The sequence below is a fragment of the Salvelinus namaycush genome, chromosome 1, assembly GCF_016432855.1.
Source record: "Salvelinus namaycush isolate Seneca chromosome 1, SaNama_1.0, whole genome shotgun sequence".
Lineage (NCBI taxonomy): Eukaryota > Metazoa > Chordata > Actinopteri > Salmoniformes > Salmonidae > Salvelinus > Salvelinus namaycush.
The window spans coordinates 23,208,458-23,227,872 of NC_052307.1; positions in this window are offsets into that span (position 1 = coordinate 23,208,458).

Consider the following 19,415-nt stretch of genomic DNA (forward strand, 5'->3'; position numbering starts at 1 on the left):
AATTATAAAGAGGTTTTGTTTGAATGAAATGAAATGCATGCAAGTTTAAGTTGAATTCGTTGCAGACCTATATAGCAACAACATCATTTACTTGATTTCTATTTTAAATAGGCAACAGGCCGTTCAAGACATGAGAGAACGAATCAAGTAACCGAATAATAAACTGCTAACTCCTATTTTTTATGCTAATTTGAGTCAAATTTTTAAATTGGTGGTTACAAACTGTAATTTATTATTGTGTCCATTGTGATTACATGTATCTTATGGTAAAATAGACGATATTGTAGTACAACAGACCAATAATCAATAGACAAAAACGGAATCTGCTAATAAATTCGTTAAATATCTAAATCGTTTTATTATCGTATATATAGATCAACAGTGATATGACAACCAAATGTGGTGTATTCTTTATTCGGCACGTTTTTCCCCTCCGTGAACAGTTAACTTTCAGAGCCCGGGGCAAAGAGTGTGTGTTTGTGAGATCACTGAGAGAGATGTGAAGGGTCAGGTCAATACCTATTTCATTATCGGCTCGAAGAACATGTTACTTGTTATTTTCATCGCCAAACCTTCTATAATAGACCGACAAGGAATTAAACACGGGTTATAACTACTATATAAAAATATATATTATAGATAATATATTGATAAAACAATTCAAATATCAACTTTATATCTTTACCACCATCATAATAACGGGTCTCAAACATAGTGATAACTAGTTGAATTACACACAAAACAATCGTTTTATTTAAGTTATTGATTTACTGTTATTACTGTTACCTTAAATAATAATAATAATAATAATAATAATACAAACAGAAAACCTAAAATCGTGGTATAATGTAGCCAAGTATAAACATGCATTTGATTGTTATGTATTTCAAAGGTACATTTTAATACACGTAACGTCTACAAACTTCTGGTAACTATAGGGTACCTCAATTTAGTTTGCTCTCACCAATATAAAAGTTTTTCGATTTCAATAATGTGCATGGGGCACAAAATACGATTTTAAGTATTGATGATGACATTGTAGGGCAAACATAATGTGTTTAATTGAGTTAAAATTGGTAAAATCAGTAAAATTGATAGGTTGGCTTTCAGTTCAACATATCCAACATAATCAATAATCAACATAATGAGAATAACCATTTAGAGTGTACATTTTGTGGAAAAGTTTGTAAAGCTTTTTACTGGAATCCTGTACTCTACAAAACACTATAATTATACTTCAAATACATCAGATCGGATTATATTAATGTCAGATAAATAGTATTCCAAAATATTGACAATGGCTACAAAAGGATATACAAATACAGAAACGCAAATCAAACTTCCCTTTAAAAATGTGTAAATGTGACTTATTTAGTCTAGAGATCCTGGTGAAAAAGCCAATTCCTGACTGAAAGCATACACCAGATACATACAGTAAATTGCAGTGGTGGAGGACTTTGGTGGTTTAACTCACTTTGATCTTTTAATGAATGTTCCTCAAAACCCCTGGCTCTCCATGATGTGTCTTTAAAGGCAAGGATAAAAGCTCCCGAGCCCCACACAAGATATGGCTTACTGTAGCTTAAATAGCTGCTTACAAGCATCGGCTGAGGTACACAGAACATGATCTCTGAGATATCATACAAAATGGCCATAATATATTATTAACTAGGTGTTGTTTATTCAACTCTTGATTTCTGAAGGCCCCTCCTGGAGGCCAGTATAGACCACCAGAATCCTTTATCATGCAACTCAATCATGCCCTCTTTGATACACTCATATCCAAAACTACAAACAACATCCTTGATTTAGCCTAATCAAACATAGGTTTAATAGTCAACTAAACATATGAAAGGGAAATAATTAGCCATTAAAACACTGAAAATGACAAAAAAATATTGAAATATGAGTGCATATTATATGTATATCATGCTGCAATCCCAAAACGACATTATCATTTCACACCAGTTTTTAAAATACACTGGTTACTCCTTTCTGAACAAACAGCAAACACATGGTTGCTTTGACAGCAGAATGTACTCAAACAGATACACAGAAAGAAGGAAGAGAATGCTGTAATTCTACTGGCAACATCAATAAAAACAAACATAATATAACATACATAATCAACAACAACAAAAGACCAGCAAAACAACAGTGCTGAAATTCTATAATTTTCACAGCGCCAGCCTTACACCCCCCCTGAGAGAAAAGATGAAGCACAGTGGCTCTCTTCTCTTTCAGAACTACAATGATGCCCCCTGCTGTACAATCTAACAGTTACATGTGACACACTTATGGTTAATTCCCACACACTGCAGAAATATGAGCTACTGTTTTTGTTCCAGAACTACTTTCAATTTAATATGGTAAGAGATCATAATAACGTTATACACAAAATGTGTCATGCCAAAATCTTGAATAAGTGTTATCCACAATAAATGAGAATGTCAAATTGCTACACAAGGTTACAGTGAACAGCAATTTAATGTTGCATAGAACAGGGGGGGCAATTATTCTTCTTTTTTTGTTGCATACAATATAACTCAGTACTTGTATTATTTATTTTATACAGTCTTTTTTGCTCAATTTTATCAAGGGTTTCAATCATTTTGGATCTGACTATAATGAGTGAGTAATATAATCTGAGCAATATTTAATAGGAATAAATAACAATATCATCAAAAATGACAAAATTCAAGACTGGCATATCTTATCCAAACACCGATGAATAGATGTATTATGGCGTAAAGAATACTGGGTTGCCAATGAAGGGTTGTTCTACTTGCCATTACTGCAGAGTTTCGTAAAACACACAAAATGTGTCTGCCTATGGCATGCCATTCACACAGATCAAACAACTTTCCCCACCAAAAGTCCTCCTCCAATCATTGTGGAGAGAGCAGATGAAAGATACCAACAGATGAAACATAGTGTCAAACCAGCATTGGAAAAGGCTTTGTTTTCAGGGATATGGGTATCTTTCTTCTCTGCTTTGTGTCATATATACAAGGTATTGTAAAACACGTCTTCATACAGCCAAACACTTATCAAATACCCAAAACACATGGCAAGATGTTGTATTAACAAAACAGTGCTAGTACCAAATCTCTGTCAGTCACCCAACATCTCTCCGTGCCACTACCCAGATGGTTGTGACCATAGTTGACCATTCCATTGTTGGTAAAGGCTGCCATGATCCATCTGGCATATGTATAGTGCTGTGACTAAGAAACATTAAGCATCTGAGGTAAGTGCAGAACGAAGCTGTAGAACAGTACATAGAAAACCAAGCCACATCTGGAGAAGTTAATAGGCCAAATAGACAGACAGGGGAGTTGTGTCTGTGAGTGGGAGATGATAGAAAGGCCAGAGCAGAGACTACTCAGCTGAAACAATAGAGAACATACAGTACACGTTCCATTTGCTCACAAAAATGGACAGATAGAGTGTCCTTCCTGGGAAATAATTATAGAAGAAGTGAGTGTAACAGCTGCAGAAATATATTTTCGCCTGCTTTGAGGCTCTAGCGATGGCAAACATTTCTCAACTTCTAGCACGATTTACAATGCCTTTCATCGGATGGTTGTGTTGTTCATTTGATTTGTCTCCAGAACAATAATGTTTCCCTTGACAGAAAGCAAGGCTGCAGGAGGTTCCTAGCATGATTGTAGGATATGTGCCATTTACAACAGGCATAAGCAGATCTTTCTCATGTGGGAAGCATAAATTCTCTATGAGCTCTCTAAATGATATGTGTCTACAGACCTTGTGGCTAGAGCACTGAAAGACACGTTAAATGGATCTACAGACTCCATGCTGTGTCATAACACCATGTTAGTTTTAGGAGTCCTGAAAGCTGTATAATCATGACGAACACCACACTATGGGGAATCCATTACAGAGGTACTTGGAGACAATTGACATCAAATCCAAAGGCATTTACATGCATTGCATGCAATACTATCACAAATTATGCTAAACAGAGACTAGACATGATTTCATAATTTATTGCACAGTTATACATGCAACGTAAGTCCATAATGTTTAGTAGATGTGTGTAGGCAATGCACAGTCACACCTACTGTGCAATGGCTTAGGGGCCAGAGTTACTAAGAAAAGTACTTAAACTATTATTTTTAGTTATATAATTGAGTTAATTACTTCACGAACACGTCACTTTTCTTGTGCAGTCCATAGGTGTAACACAGTGTTCTTGTGGAAGTGTGTGTGTGTGAGTGTGTTTCCCATTGAAAGGCTTCAGAGAAAAGGTAGAAATCCACCAGATGTTTATCCGCTGGGTGGATCTGGTAGTGAAGAACTAGACAGCATCTCTCACAAGTGAACATTTCCAATCTGTCCTGAACATTAGGCATAGTATTCTAAAACCCCTCTCCATCACAACGTGCTGCTCCTTATGTACTGACCACAACTTCAGCATATCCCTCCCAGAAACGAAGAAATACTTGGAACGTCTGACTGAATAGTTACATATACCTATAGAGAGAGAGAGAGAGAGAGAGAGAGAGAGAGAGAGAGAGAGAGTGAGTGAGTGAGTGAGTGAGTGAGTGAGTGAGTGAGTGAGTGAGTGAGTGAGTGAGTGAGTGAGTGAGTGAGTGAGTGAGTGAGTGAGTGAGTGAGTGAGTGAGTGAGTGAGTGAGTGAGTGAGTGAGTGAGTGAGTGAGTGAGTGAGTGAGTGAGTGAGTGAGTGAGTGAGAGAGGGGAAAAGGCTATCTGGCTTTTGTCAAGATGAGAAAGCCAGAGCAGAGAACCATAAAGTCTAATGAATATATTAGTGGATGTTCTCTGCCCCTTAAAGGAGAGCTAACAGGCTAAATGAAGTTATTAGAGCCCCCACCTGGGGCTGAAGACCAGGGCTTTGAACTAGTGGTCTAGTGGTACTCACGGAGGTCACTAGAAAAACAATCATCTATAGTGTAGTAATACAGCACAGGGTTTCTTGCTAATAATATTTGAATGATTATTCATGTAAAAGGATCTTAAAATACATTTGGTACATTTTAGAATTTGTTTCTGCAAGTCACAAAAAATCTTGTAAAAATTAAAGGAATGTACACCGAACATGCTACGGGTCAGTTCTGCATGGAAGTCGTATGTAGGTAAGTACCCCCCTCAGTAATGTGGGAGTAATTGAGAGGGTGATTGTTAGAAAGTGACCTTGCTGGTCTGCTGGAATTTCCTTCCTGGAGTTCATGTGCCTAGTTACCACTTTGGCAACCTCGTGCCCTATGAACTGACCCTGTCCTCCCTCTGGGTTCAGCAGGGAAAATAAACCCATCCTCTGTAGAGCGCTGCAACTAACAAGAAAAATGCTGCCCAAATCTCTCAGTACTGCTCTGTGTTTTCCCTCCGGACCACTTTCAGCTTAATAAACATCTTAACTGGGCAAGCGTCCCACGGGAGTTGCTTGGAAATCCTATGGGCAGCCGGAGCTCAGAAGCTGACCCTTTATTGCATCCAGGTGGCTGTGTTAAAAAACGCTGCCCGGCCATAAATGTCCAATAAAATGCATGTAGCACCTCCAGGGGTGTGCGGGGTCACTGCACCTGTCTGTGGAGTAAGTCTCTCCTCTCTCCCCATGGTCCATCACCTTGCTGTACCACACCACCTCCAGCCCCTCCCTGCTTGTCATACAATGTCATCTGGTGGCATTAACTCTCCCATAGTAGTACTATACTACATAACAACTACTAATCTCTCATTTCCACTGAGGGGAGTTTTAACGTCTCACTACAGTATTTGACGTCCAGTAGATATGAAAACACATTATTCCTTGACATTTTTGTGTGACTGTTGATTATTGCAAACATATGTCTGAAGGGATGTTTGCATTTGTTGTACACATATTTTGAATTATCTAAATAATCTGAAATATACAAAATCTCATTACCAAATTGGTTTGTTTGCAAACATCCGTCCTAGTCAATCACATCACCATTGTTTACGACTAGCTCACACATATGAGACACATGGCAGCTTACTCCCTTCATGTGTCCAATCAGAAGAGCTTAATGAGGCTGCAGGTTCTGCTGAGGTCTGGACACAGCACATTGGCCCTTTGATCTCACATGAAAGGAGTTAATTGATCTCTGTGTTACAGGCACTTTGCGTTGAAGGCCTACTCTCCCAGGAGGGAAAAAAAGATTCTGACTGGTCATCTCACATATGGAGAAATATCAGAGAGACGGAGGGAGAGAGAGATCACCTCACGCCCGGCTCCATCCTTGCTCAATTACAGTAATGTGCCTCACATGGCCCAGACGCCATGGCAGATAGGAGAGGAGAGCCGTGGGGCTCTGTTCTCCTCTGTGAGATCACTCATTGCACCACAGCGCTTGCTGTACTTGGCCAAGATGGTTTTGATATCCCTCTCTCCCTTGAGTCCTGTTGAGGCTTGTTAAGGTAGAGGTGCAGGGAGGACCACACGTTCAAGCTCCCCTCTAAAAGGCTGGACATTCCACTACCTGACGACACTCACAAAACAACAAAGAGACTAGAGGCCTCTAGGTGAACTTCAAACAGTACTGAAGTACCACTTAGAGCAGTACCACCTCCCTCTACCATGGATGGTCCTATCCAGGTACACAGCGCTAAGCCCATTAAAACAAACTACAATGTCACGTGTTGCTGCACGTAAAGCAGGAAACATTTTCTAGATAGTAATAATATCTGTGTTGCTAACCTAACCTACCAGATCATAGATCACGTGTTAAGCTACAGTGTGATAAAAGACAAAGCTAAACTTCTTGCTTATCCATATCTTGCGAATGCAAAAAGTATTTGTGGTGTAGAGGCGTATTGTAGGTTGGGTGTGTTGGGACTGTGCGTGTGCCGTTGCTATAATCAGATTAGTGGTGTATCGGTGGAAGTTGTGTGTATGCCGTTGCTACTGATCAGACCCTCTGTGCCAGCGGGAGAGACATGGTCTCTGCAGCACATCAAATAGAAAAACAGCCCGACATGCTCTGGGATTAATGGCTCCCTGTGCTCCTTTTCACATTGGAGGCAGAGTTTATCAGTGGGCTGCTGGATCACAGGAGACCTGCCTGCCTGCCTGCTGTATGCCCTGGGTCTATCGGGCTGCCTGCCCCTGACAAGCCTCACACCGTCACTCTCTTTACCTCCCTCTCCCTGGTCACAGAGGAAGCAGGCCTGTCAGAGGGAGAGTGAGAGGCTAAGCCAGTCTTAACACAGCCCCTCAAACCACCTCATAAATACAGGCTTCCTTTTCCAATTTCCAACTGGCAGATCCACCTCTGTCTACATGCTTACATACTGTTCCGTGTCTTGGGTGTGAGGTAAAAAATGACTATGGTGCATCTGGCCTGACTCTCAGAAGGCGGAGCTTTGAAGTGCTGATCCAGAGTTCAGTTGAACTTCCTTAAATCAAATCTCACATTTATTGTAGCTGAAAATGAAGAGATCTCCATGCCAATGGTTGTATATAGCAGTACCAGAAATAGCAGGGGAGTTACAAAGAGATACCTTTAAATAGATCCGCTAAAGACACATGTGCAAGCCTCTACCCTTTTAACTAGGGCATGGGTTTACACAAAACAGGGACAAAATATAGACCTATTCCTTTCTGATTTTACAGTGTGGTCTCTGAATATCATTATTATTTTTCAATATCACAAAGTGGAGCAGAGGGAAAAGTGAAACCATGTGAGGCAGCTTTTTGAAGGGGCGCTGGGCATGGCTTGTGAAGGAGCTGTGGTTCTGATGGAGGAGGGCCTATTCTGAGCTGTGGCTTGGCCAGCCACAGTCCCCAGCTCAGCAGCAATGCGCCCCCACAAAATTGCCCAAGTGACATGGGCCGCCACAGTCTAAGTGTACAAATTCAGCCCTGAAATCACATCTGACCTGCTGTGCCTTTATTCTGGTCTAATTGGATCTGTGTTACAATTATTACCTTTCAATCGATAAAAGATTAGACAACAAAAGACTAGTCTTAAGGGGGCAAGGGATCATTAAAAAAAACAGTCTCACTCACATTGTTTGTCAAACGCTTGCTTCCCATGTGATGGATCAGGTGAAAATGGGTTTAATGCTGACTAGAGTGTGAGACAACAGTTACTGTGGCAGGCTGATAGCAAACACTCATATTTGTCATTACTGTCACTCCACTGTCACATAACACAGTGCTCCTCCTGCCTTCTCCCAAACTGCATAGAGAGTGTCTCAAACTGTGAAGAGAGCAATGTGTTGGTATTAACACTTAACCCTGCTTACCTCTACAGTAAAACACTTAACCCTGCTTACCTCTACAGTAAAACACTTAACCCTGCTTACCTCTACAGTAAAACACTTAAACCTGCTTACCTCTACAGTAAAACACTTAAACCTGCTTACCTCTACAGTGAAACCTATGAGGTTGTATATTCTTGTATAGAGTATGTGTGCATGGGTGCTCCCAAGTGGCACAGAGGTCCAAGGCACTGCATCTCAGTGCTAGAGGCGTCACTACAGACACTGGTTCAATTCCAGGCTGTATCACAACCGGCTGTGATTGGGAGTCCCATAGGGCGGCGCACAATTGGCCTAGCATCGTCCGGGTTAGGGTTTGGCCGGGGTAGGCCATCATTGTAAATAAGAATTTGTTCCTAACTGACTTGCCAAGTTAAATAAATACAATGAATGTAGTGTAGCTGTGTGTAGTTTATTGGGGGAGTGTGTGAGGGTGTGGTCTCGGGCTGTCACTGTGCTTTAGGGCTTCACTGATATGGGGTGATGGGTGTCACCTTGAACAGCAGAACAGGAGACAGACCGTCACAACACAGAGGGTTGTCATCTGTTGCACACATCACTAAACACCTGGGAATACCAAAAGTCATTAGGAGTTTCGGTAGAAATCATATTAACACTGCTTATACAGAAATCACTAATTCATCAAGGTAACAAGCGAGTCTAATTAAGGAAGCAAATCATTACATTAATGTAATTTCATAAACAAATTAAATCTGCAGAGATGAGCAAATAGATTCTGCTATCTTCATTCGTTCAGAATGACACATTTCAGCAGTTGTTGTTAAAATGTTGTAAAATGAAGAGACAACATGCTACCATTTAAACTTAAGCACTGGCCCTTGGAAAGAGAAAGAGGTGTGATTCTAGAGTGGAGAGGTAAAGGGAGATTACAGGTTAGGTCCTTTGTGAAACTGGACTACAATGGGGGGGCAGGGAATACTTCATTTTTGATAACATATTATACAATTTGCTGGAATGTGTGTGTGTGTGTGTGTGTGTGTGTGGGGGGGGGGGGGTCTCTGAAGTGGTGGCTCACATATCATGAAGCATTGCTCATTCTTGCTGCACAGTGCTCATGATGGACTCTGTGATGGATGTCTGTGCTTGTTCCTCATACAGTACACCTTCAAAGAGAACTGACTAGCTGACTGGATCTGTCTCTCTCTCAGAGAGAGCAGAGCAGTGATGCGGCCTTCCATTTATTCCCTGCAGTCTCAATCCCTGCTACTGGTACACAGGCTCAATCCTAAATGTTAGTATGACAACCAAAAGGGAGACACAATGACATTCAGTGGTAGTCATGAGAATTGTAAGCAGTTTATTCATTTTTAGACATTGTATAAAACGTCTGTATAAAATGTACAGAATAACATTTGAGTTAAAAAAGTTCAACAAGAATAGGAATATAACATGTGTATAGCCTATTTGATTGTACCAACTCATTATGGCAATTTTTCCGAAATAAAAAATAGAAAAGATTATCATATTTGGAGATGCACTACTGCAGTGGTTCCCAAACTTCTTATAGTGCCGTACCCCTTCACAAACATTCAACTTCCAGCTGCGTACCCCATCCAGCACCAGAGTCAGCGCACTCTCAAATGTTGTTTTTTAGCCATCATTGTAAGCCTGCCACACACACACACTATACAATACATTTAATAAACAGAAGAATGAGTGTGAGTTTTTGTCACAACCCAGCTCGTGGGAAGTGACAAAGAGCTCTTATAAGACCAATGCACAAATAAGGCTAATGAGAAGTGTGTGCTTGAAAGGATGCACATAACTCTGCAATGTTGGGTTGTATGGGAGAGAGTCTCAGTCTTAAATCAGTTTCCACACACAATCTGTGCCGGTATTTCGTTTTCATGCTAGTGAGGGCCGAGAATCCACTCTCACATAGGTACGTGGTTGCAAAGGGCATCAGTGTCTTAACAGCGCGATTTGCCAAGGCAAGAAACTCTGAGCGCAGCCCTATCCAGAAATCTCTCTTGTTCAGATATCAGTAAGTGGACTGGAGGTAGGCCATGAAAGGGATAACGAATCCAGTTGTTTGTGTTGTCCGTTTCAGGAAAGTACCTGCGTAATTGCGCACCCAGCTCACTCAGGTGCTTTGCTATATCACATTTGACATTGTCCGTAAGCTTGAGGTCATTTGCACACTAAAAAATTATACAATGGAAAGACCTGTGTGTTGTCTTTGTTAATGCAGACATAAAAGAGCTCCAACTTCTTAATCATAGCCTCCATTTGTCCCGCACATTGTATAAAGTTGCAGAGAGTCCCTGTAATCCTAGATTCAGATAATTCAGGCGAGAAAAAACATCACCTAGATAGGCCAGTCATGTGAGAAACTCATCATCATGCAAGCGGTCAGACAAGTGAAAATTATGGTCAGTAAAGAAAGTTTTAAGCTCATCTCTCAATTAAAAGAAACATGTCAATACTTTTCCCTTTGATAACCAGTGCACTTCTGTATGTTGTAAAAGTGTTACATGGTCGCTGCCCATATCATTGCATAATGCAGAAAATACACGAGACTTCAGGGGCCTTGCTTTAACAAAGTTAACCATTTTCACTGTAGTGTCCAAAATGTCTTTCAAGCTGTCAGTCATTCCCTTGGCAGCAAGAGCCTCTCAGTGGATGCTGCAGTGTGCCCAAGTGGCGTCGGGAGCAACATTACTACTCCACTATGTCTCCCTGTCATGTATTTGGGCCATCAGTACAGATACCAACACATGTTGACCACCAAAGTCCGTTTGATGTCACAAAGCTGTCCAGTACTTTAACAATATCCTCTCATATTGTCCTGGTTTCCAGTGGTTTGCAGAAAAGGATGTCTTCCTTAATTGACCCCCCATGAACGTAGCGGACATATACCAGGAGCTGTGCCAGGCCTGCCACGTCTGTTGACTCATCCAGCTGTAATGCATATAATTCACTGGCTTATATGCAAAGTAGTAATTGTTTCAAACCATGTCCTACCATGTCACTGATGCGTCGTGAAACAGTAATGTTTGATGAAGGCATTGTTTGTATATTTTTGGGGCCTTTTCACCCAGTATTGTCCCAGCCATATCCGCGGCAGCAGGAAGAATTAAGTCCTCCACAATAGTATGGGGCTTGCCTGTCCTAGCCACTCAGTAGCTCACCATATAAGACGCTTCCAGCCCCTTCTTATTAATGGTATCTGTTGCTTTTATACATGTCTTACTACTCGAAAGCCGTCTTTATTCTCGCTCAAAAAACTCCCTTGGCTTATTTTTCAAATTGTCAAATATTTTTCAAATTCTAAATGTATGCGCAAGAGTGAAGGTGTCCCGGGAGAGAGTAACGGTTAATGTCATTGGATGATAATTATTTGACTAGGCTACCTGTATTTGACATTGTGTTGTTATTTTGCTGAACACTAGATGGTTCAATTTTATTTTTGGCAGTAAAACGAGGCTACGCAGGCGAGAAAAAAAGCTCACACAAATGTATAGCCCAGTTGGAAAATATAAATGTACTGATAAAACATTTTGATTAAAAAAATACATACATATATATATTTTTAAATTAAAATGTTAATCACTTTTTTAATTGGCATACCCCTGACGGCATTGAGCGTACACCTGGGGGTACCTGCACTACAGGATTAAAAATACATTTCCGATAACTTGATGTATGAGTACATGACATTTAGTGTGAAGTCACCCAGGTACATTTGGGCAAATCGTGAAGGAGACATTTGCCTTCATATGACATGTTTCTGCAAGATTATCGTCCAATCTGTATACTTGGACTTTGATTTAGCTTTTCCAGTATTAGTAGCTGTATTATAAGTTTAGTAGCTGTATTACAACATTTGCAAAACAACGAGTTTTCATAACTTCATAACTCTGAATATTCATATAATTTTTGTCCAAAAGGAAAAGGCATGCTGTCGCAAAAGGTTAGCACCTACATTTTGCAACAGATACAGGGTTTCTGGATACTCCCGTAAAGCCCAGCTCATTGGCTATCTAGCTAGCTTTGTTTGACCCCGATTGGTGCTTATTTGACAAAGATACAGTCAATCAAATGAAGACCGTCTGCGTCATCGGCGTGCCATGAAGGCGACGCTCTCTGACCAAATTTGGTATCGAATAGGATATACTACACCCCTAATGATATAGTGAAATCTGGTTACGTTCTAGGATCTCTGAGGAATACATATGAACGTGATTTGACTGGTTGAAACAACGTTTAGGGTTAGATTTTCACAGATTCCTTTCTTTGCAAATTGAACGAGTGGAAATACAAAATCGATCGTGCATGCTATATGGACCTTTTTAGGATATGAAAAATTATTTTATATAACAAAACGACAATTCATGTTATCTCTGGGACCCTTGGGATGATAAATCAGAGCAAGATTTCAGAATGTAAGTACACATTTCACCTTCAGAGGTGAATTTATCAAACCTATCACGGTGAAAAAAGTATTTTGTTGTTAGTAGCTCTCCTCAAACAATAGCAGTAAGCAGTAATAGCTACTGTAAATTGGACAGTGCAGTTATATTAACAAGAATTTAAGCTTTCAGCCGATATAAGACACTTATAGAAGCTCCCGCGCTCAGGTCTGTTCAACGCTGGTCCGACCAATCTGATTCCACGCTTCAAGACTGCTTCGATCACGTGGATTGGGATATGTTCCGCATTGCGTCCAACAACAACATTGACGAATACGCTGATTCGGTGAGCGAGTTCATTAGAAAGTGCATCGGAGACGTTATACCCACAGCAACGATTAAAACATTCCCAAACCAGAAACCGTGGATTGTTGGCAGCATTCGCGCGAAACTGAAAGCGCGAACCACTGCTTTTAACCAGGGCAAGGTGACCGGAAACATGACCGAATACAAACAGTGTAGCTATTCCCTCCGCAAGGCAATCAAACAAGCTAAGTGCCAGTATAGAGACAAAGTAGAGTCGCAATTCAACAGCTCAGACACAAGAGGTATGTGGCAGGGTCTAGAGTCAATCACGGATTACAAAAAGAAAACCAGCCCCGTCGCGGACCAGGATGTCTTGCTCCCAGACAGACTAAGTAACTTTTTTGCTCGCTTTGAGGACAATACAGTGCCACTGACACGGCCTGCTACCAAAACCTGCGGGCTCTCCTTCACTGCAGCCGAGGTGAGTAAAACATTTAAACGTGTTAACCCTCGCAAGGCTGCAGGCCCAGACGGCATTCCCAGCCGTGTCCTCAGAGCATGTGCAGACCAGCTGGCTGGTGTGTTTACGGACATATTCAATCAATCCTTATCCCAGTCTGCTGTTCCCACATGCTTCAAGAGGGCCACCATTGTTCCTGTTCCCAAGAAAGCTAAGGTAACTGAGCTAAACAACTACCGCCCCGTAGCACTCACTTCCGTCATCATGAAGTGCTTTGAGAGACTAGTCAAGGACCATATCACCTCCACCCTACCTGACACCCTAGACCCACTCCAATTTGCTTACCGACCCAAGAGGTCCACAGACGATGCAATCGCAACCACACTGCCCTAACCCATCTGGACAAGAGGAATACCTATGTGAGAATGCTGTTCATCGACTACAGCTCAGCATTTAACACCATAGTACCCTCCAAACTCGTCATCAAGCTCGAGACCCTGGGTCTCAACCCCGCCCTGTGCAACTGGGTACTGGACTTCCTGACGGGCCGCCCCCAGGTGGTGAGGGTAGGTAACAACATCTCCACCCTGCTGATCCTCAACACTGGGGCCCCACAAGGGTGCGTTCTGAGCCCTCTCCTGTACTCCCTGTTCACCCACGACTGCGTGGCCATGCACGCCTCCAACTCAATCATCAAGTTTGCGGACGACACTACAGTGGTAGGCTTGATTACCAACAATGACGAGACGGCCTACAGGGAGGAGGTGAGGGCCCTCGGAGTGTGGTGTCAGGAAAATAACCTCACACTCAACGTCAACAAAACAAAGGAGATGATTGTGGACTTCAGGAAACAGCAGAAGGAGCACCCCCCTATCCACATCGACGGGACAGTAGTGGAAAGGGTAGTAAGTTTTAAGTTCCTCGGCGTACACATCACGGACAAACTGAAATGGTCCACCCACACAGACAGCGTTGTGAAGAAGGCGCAGCAGCGCCTCTTCAACCTCAGGAGGCTGAAGAAACTCGGCTTGTCACCAAAAGCACAAACAAACTTCTACCGATGCACAATCGAGAGCATCCTGTCGGGCTGTATCACCGCCTGGTACGGCAACTGCTCCGACTACAACCGTAAGGATCTCCAGAGGGTAGTGAGGTCTGCACAACGCATCACCGGGGGCAAACTACCTGCCCTCCAGGACACCTACACCACCCGATGTCACAGGAAGGCCATAAAGATCATCAAGGACAACAACCACCCGAGCCACTGCCTGTTCACCCCGCTATCATCCAGAAGGCGAGGTCAGTACAGCTGCATCAAAGCAGGGACCGAGAGACTGAAAAACAGCTTCTATCTCAAGGCCATCAGACTGTTAAACAGCCACCACTAACATTTAGTGGCTGCTGCCAACATACTGACTCAACTCCAGCCACTTTAATAATGGGAATTGATGGAAAGCCACTCTAAACTATGCCACTTTATGTTTATATACCCTACATTACTCATCTCATATGTCTATACTGTACTCTATACCATCTACTGCATCTTGCCTATGCCGTTCTGTACCATCACTCATTCATATATCTTTATGTACATATTCTTTATCCCTTTACACTTGTGTGTATAAGGTAGTAGTTGTGGAATTGTTAAATTAGATTACTCGTTGGTTATTACTGCATTGTCAGAACTAGAAGCACAAGCATTTCGCTACACTCACATTAACATCTGCTAACCATGTGTATGTGACAAATAAAATTAGTTTTGATTTGAAATTTGATTTGATTTGTACCACCATTTTTTGTCTCTATAACATCTGCGATCGTGACACAAGGCTCTGCATGATTTACAACTGTCCCGTTGACGGGAACGCCGATCCCTAAGCTTAAGACATTAACAGGCAATTAAGGTCACAGTTATGAAAACTTAAGAAACTAAAGAGGCCTTTCTACTGACTCTGAAAAACACCAAAAGAAAGATGCCCAGGGTCCCGGCTCATCTGCATGAACTATAGGCATGCTGCAAGGAGGCATGAGGACTGCAGATGTGGCCAGGGCAATAAATTGCAATGTCTGTACTGTGAGACACCTAAGACAGCGTTACAGGGAGACAGGATGGACAGCTGATCGTCCTCGCAGTGGCAGACCACGTGTAACAACACCTGCACAGGATTGGTACATCCGAACATCACACCTGCGGGACAGGTACAGGATGGCAACAACAACTGCCTGAGTTACACCAGGAATGCACAATCCCTCCATCAGTGCTCAGACTGTCCTCAATAGGCTGAGAGAGGCTGGACTGAGGTAGGCTTGTTGTAAGGCAGATCCTCAGCAGACATCACTGGCAACAATGTCGCCTATGGGCACAAACCCACCGTCGCTGGACCAGACAGGACTGGCAAAAAGTGCTCTTCACTGATGAGTTGCGGTTTTGTCTCACCAGGGGTGATGGTCGGATTCACGTTTATCGTCGAAGGAATGAGCATTACACCGAGGCCTGTACTCTGGAGCGGGATCGATTTGGAGGTGGAGGGTCTGTCATGGTCTGGGGCAGTGTGTCACAGCATCATCGGACTGAGCTTGTTGTCATTGCAGGCAATCTCAACGCTGTGCGTTACAGGGAACATCCACCTCCCTCATATGGTACCCTTCCTGCAGGCTCATCCTGACATGACCCTCCAGCATGGCAATGCCACCAGCCATACTGCTCGTTCTGTGCGTGATTTCCTGCAAGACAGGAATGTCAGTGTTCTGCCATGGCCAGAGAAGAGCCTGGATCTTAATCCCATTGAGCACGTCTGGGACCTGTTGGATCGGAGGGTGAGGGCTAGGGCCATTCCCCCCCAGAAATGTCCGGGAACTTCCAGGTGCCTTGGTGGAAGAGTGGGGTAACATCTCACAGCAAGAACTGGCAAATCTGGTGCAGTCCATGAGGAGGAGATGCACTGCAGTACTTAACTTTTGATTTTGACCTCCCCATTTGTTCAGGGACACATTATTCCATTTCTGTTAGTCACATGTCTGTGGAACTTGTTCAGTTTATTTATCAGTTGTTGAATCTTGTTATGTTCAAACAAATATTTACACATGTTAAGTTTGCTGAAAATAAACGCTGTTGACAGTGAGAGGGTGTTTCTTTTAGTTTATGAGATACATTTTTTACTGTGGCTCTTATCAAGCAAAAGCAAACAATAAGTGAGCACAAACAATTTAATGAGCGTAAAGCGATCACAAATTTGATCACAAATTCCCAAATTAGACCATAACTCTGAAATATATAGAGCTATGAAGAGATTGAAAATGCACATTTAGAATATTTTTCTCCAATATTATAATATTTAGAATTCTTTTAAACTTCACATCCTGTTCATGAGGTTTCTGCTACCTGTTCCTTTCAGATAGATTTGAATCCAGTCGACTTCTGATATTGTGGACTATTGTGAATGTGTGCTCTAATCTGGACATTAAAGAAATCATTCCAGTAAGTGCTTTGCTGTTGTGGAATGGGAGACCATTCATGAAGGTTCTGTAGTCTTATACCCTGTCCCTCCAGAGCATTCCTCACTCCATGCAAGGCTCTCTCAGTACTGGCTCTGGGTGTGCCTGGGTGGCAGATACGGGCTGATGCTGTGCTCCATGTTGAAGTTGTACTCATACTGAAACACGATAGAAGAATAGAAGGATACAACATACAGTAGTAGTATATCCAGTATAAACAGTTTATGTAGGAAAACACCTCTGCAAACCCATTCAGATATGTTGTGAGGTAATATTAGTTCACATTGACAGATCTTTTCAAGGAAAACTCAATTTAAGGTTTGATTAAGCATCGTATAAGCAGTCCTCTCAGAACCAGAGCAATTTGCCTTTACTATTACAGGATGGGTGGTGGGTTTGGGTATAACCCGAAAGAAGAAATATGAGCAAATACTGTCTCCTTGTGGAATAAGATGAGAATGGAAAATAATGCAAAAAGGCAAGGCGACACTGTGCATAAATGGGTTGAGGGGAAAATAACAAGACTTCTGAATTTGCTTTAAACAATCCATCTCCCAGATGTGTTCATTTTATACATCACACTGTTCTTCTAGGCTTTCTCAAAGGATCAAAAAGATCTCCTATTTCTATGTTTAGTTTGAGGCCACATCACACGCAAGAATAAAAACAAATTGCAGTCAAGGAAAGCAATTCAAATCAGTTTATAACATATTTGGATGCAATTAAACGTTTTTGTTTTTTAAACTCCAGGAATTAATAGTAAGGTTGTTTAAAGAGAAGTACCACCTATGAACTGCTCCCACTGGAATTTTACTAAAACAGGCAAGCAGACAAACAATAACAATGAAGTGCCTCTTGTAGATTTATCTCTGTTTCTGCCAAGAATAAATCCAGACAGACGTTTTTGCTCCCATAATTGGGCTCCACAAAATACCAACCCATCACTTCAATAGTCTAATCTGCAATACTGAGGAACAGCTCTAGGTGATGCTGCAACATCATAACATATGTTTTAATATCTAGCTACATTCCAAGATCCCAACTAAGCACAATGGATGTATTGGGGATCTCTACGTCCAACCAACACCCCTATGTCTTTCAGGAAAATGTAAGTTACGCATCACATGTCACAAGACGGTTAGTTATAATTAAATGGAGCCACGACACCTCGCAAAATAAATAAATAAACAAATAGAAGTAAGTGTGAGCATGCGTGTGTCTGTGTGGATGATGGATGGGGGAATGGGGTGTTATCAGGAAGAGCATGTATCACTGTCTGCCACTTTTACACGTGGGCTGACAGGACAGTGACACGTAAGAACATGGGCGGCAGTCACCCAGATGAGCAGAGCTTCATTTCCTGTCCCTGCTCCACTGCCAAAAATATGTGACATGTTGTCTTCATCAATTCCACCTCTATTTGGAGCTCTCTCTCTCTTCTCTCCTTTTCAGTCTGTCTCTCTCTCTTTCTCATTGTCTCTCTCCCACTCTCTCTTCTCTCCTGTCTTTCTGTCTTTCTCTCTCTGTCTGTCTGTCTCTCTTACACACTGTATGCACCAAGGCACGTACGCACGCACACACACACACACACACACAGTTTACTTCGGAAACACACACACGTGCAAATGAAAAGAGCCGTCAGATGCATACACACATATGGAGAGACATCCACACTAACAGACACACTCTCACACACTAACTCTGAAAATCATTAGCCAAATGCCAATAACAAAAAATTTCAGCAGTGCAAACTACATAAAGACGTCAGCTCAAATCTCTTACTAATTAACACTTAAAAAGACACAAATTAGATATGCGTGGCTAAAAGCAATTATAATCTCCACAAGTTTTGCGAGTCATTTGGGAAATGAAAAGAATGCCTAATTGCTGGAACCAACATCATCTAAGAAATATGGCTTAGTTGATGCCTAGGAAACGTTCTTATCTACAACACTGTATGTGATTACAACAGTTTTCCTCAATTACATGTGCAAATGATAAATACCACCAAGAACCTCTCTTTTATGTATCTATTTTTAATGAAATTCGAAATCAGTCAATTAGAATGTGCTTAATACCGTAAAGGCTTTCTTCTCCCTGAAGAGAGAACGCTAACTCCTCCAGTAAGTGTACACTGACAGTGACCTCTGCTGGACAACTGAAAACCACTCACAAGTGAACAAGAACAGTCTGTTCATGTGTTTTCATATTATAAAAGCTGCACGCACTAAATAGATACATTGATAGAGGTATTGGATTTGATCCACTGAAAACAAAGATATCTAGTTCCTTGAATATTCCCCCCCTTAAGAAATTTCAGGCAAGTCAGTTAAGAACAAATTCTTATTTTCAATGACAGTCTAAGAACACTGGGTTAACTGCCTTGTTCAGGGGAAGAACAACAGATTTGATCAATCAGGGATTTGATCTTGCAACCTTTTGGTTACAAGTCCAACGCTCAAACTACTAGGCTACCTGCCGCCCCAAATACTACTAATCTTTTGATAACTGTA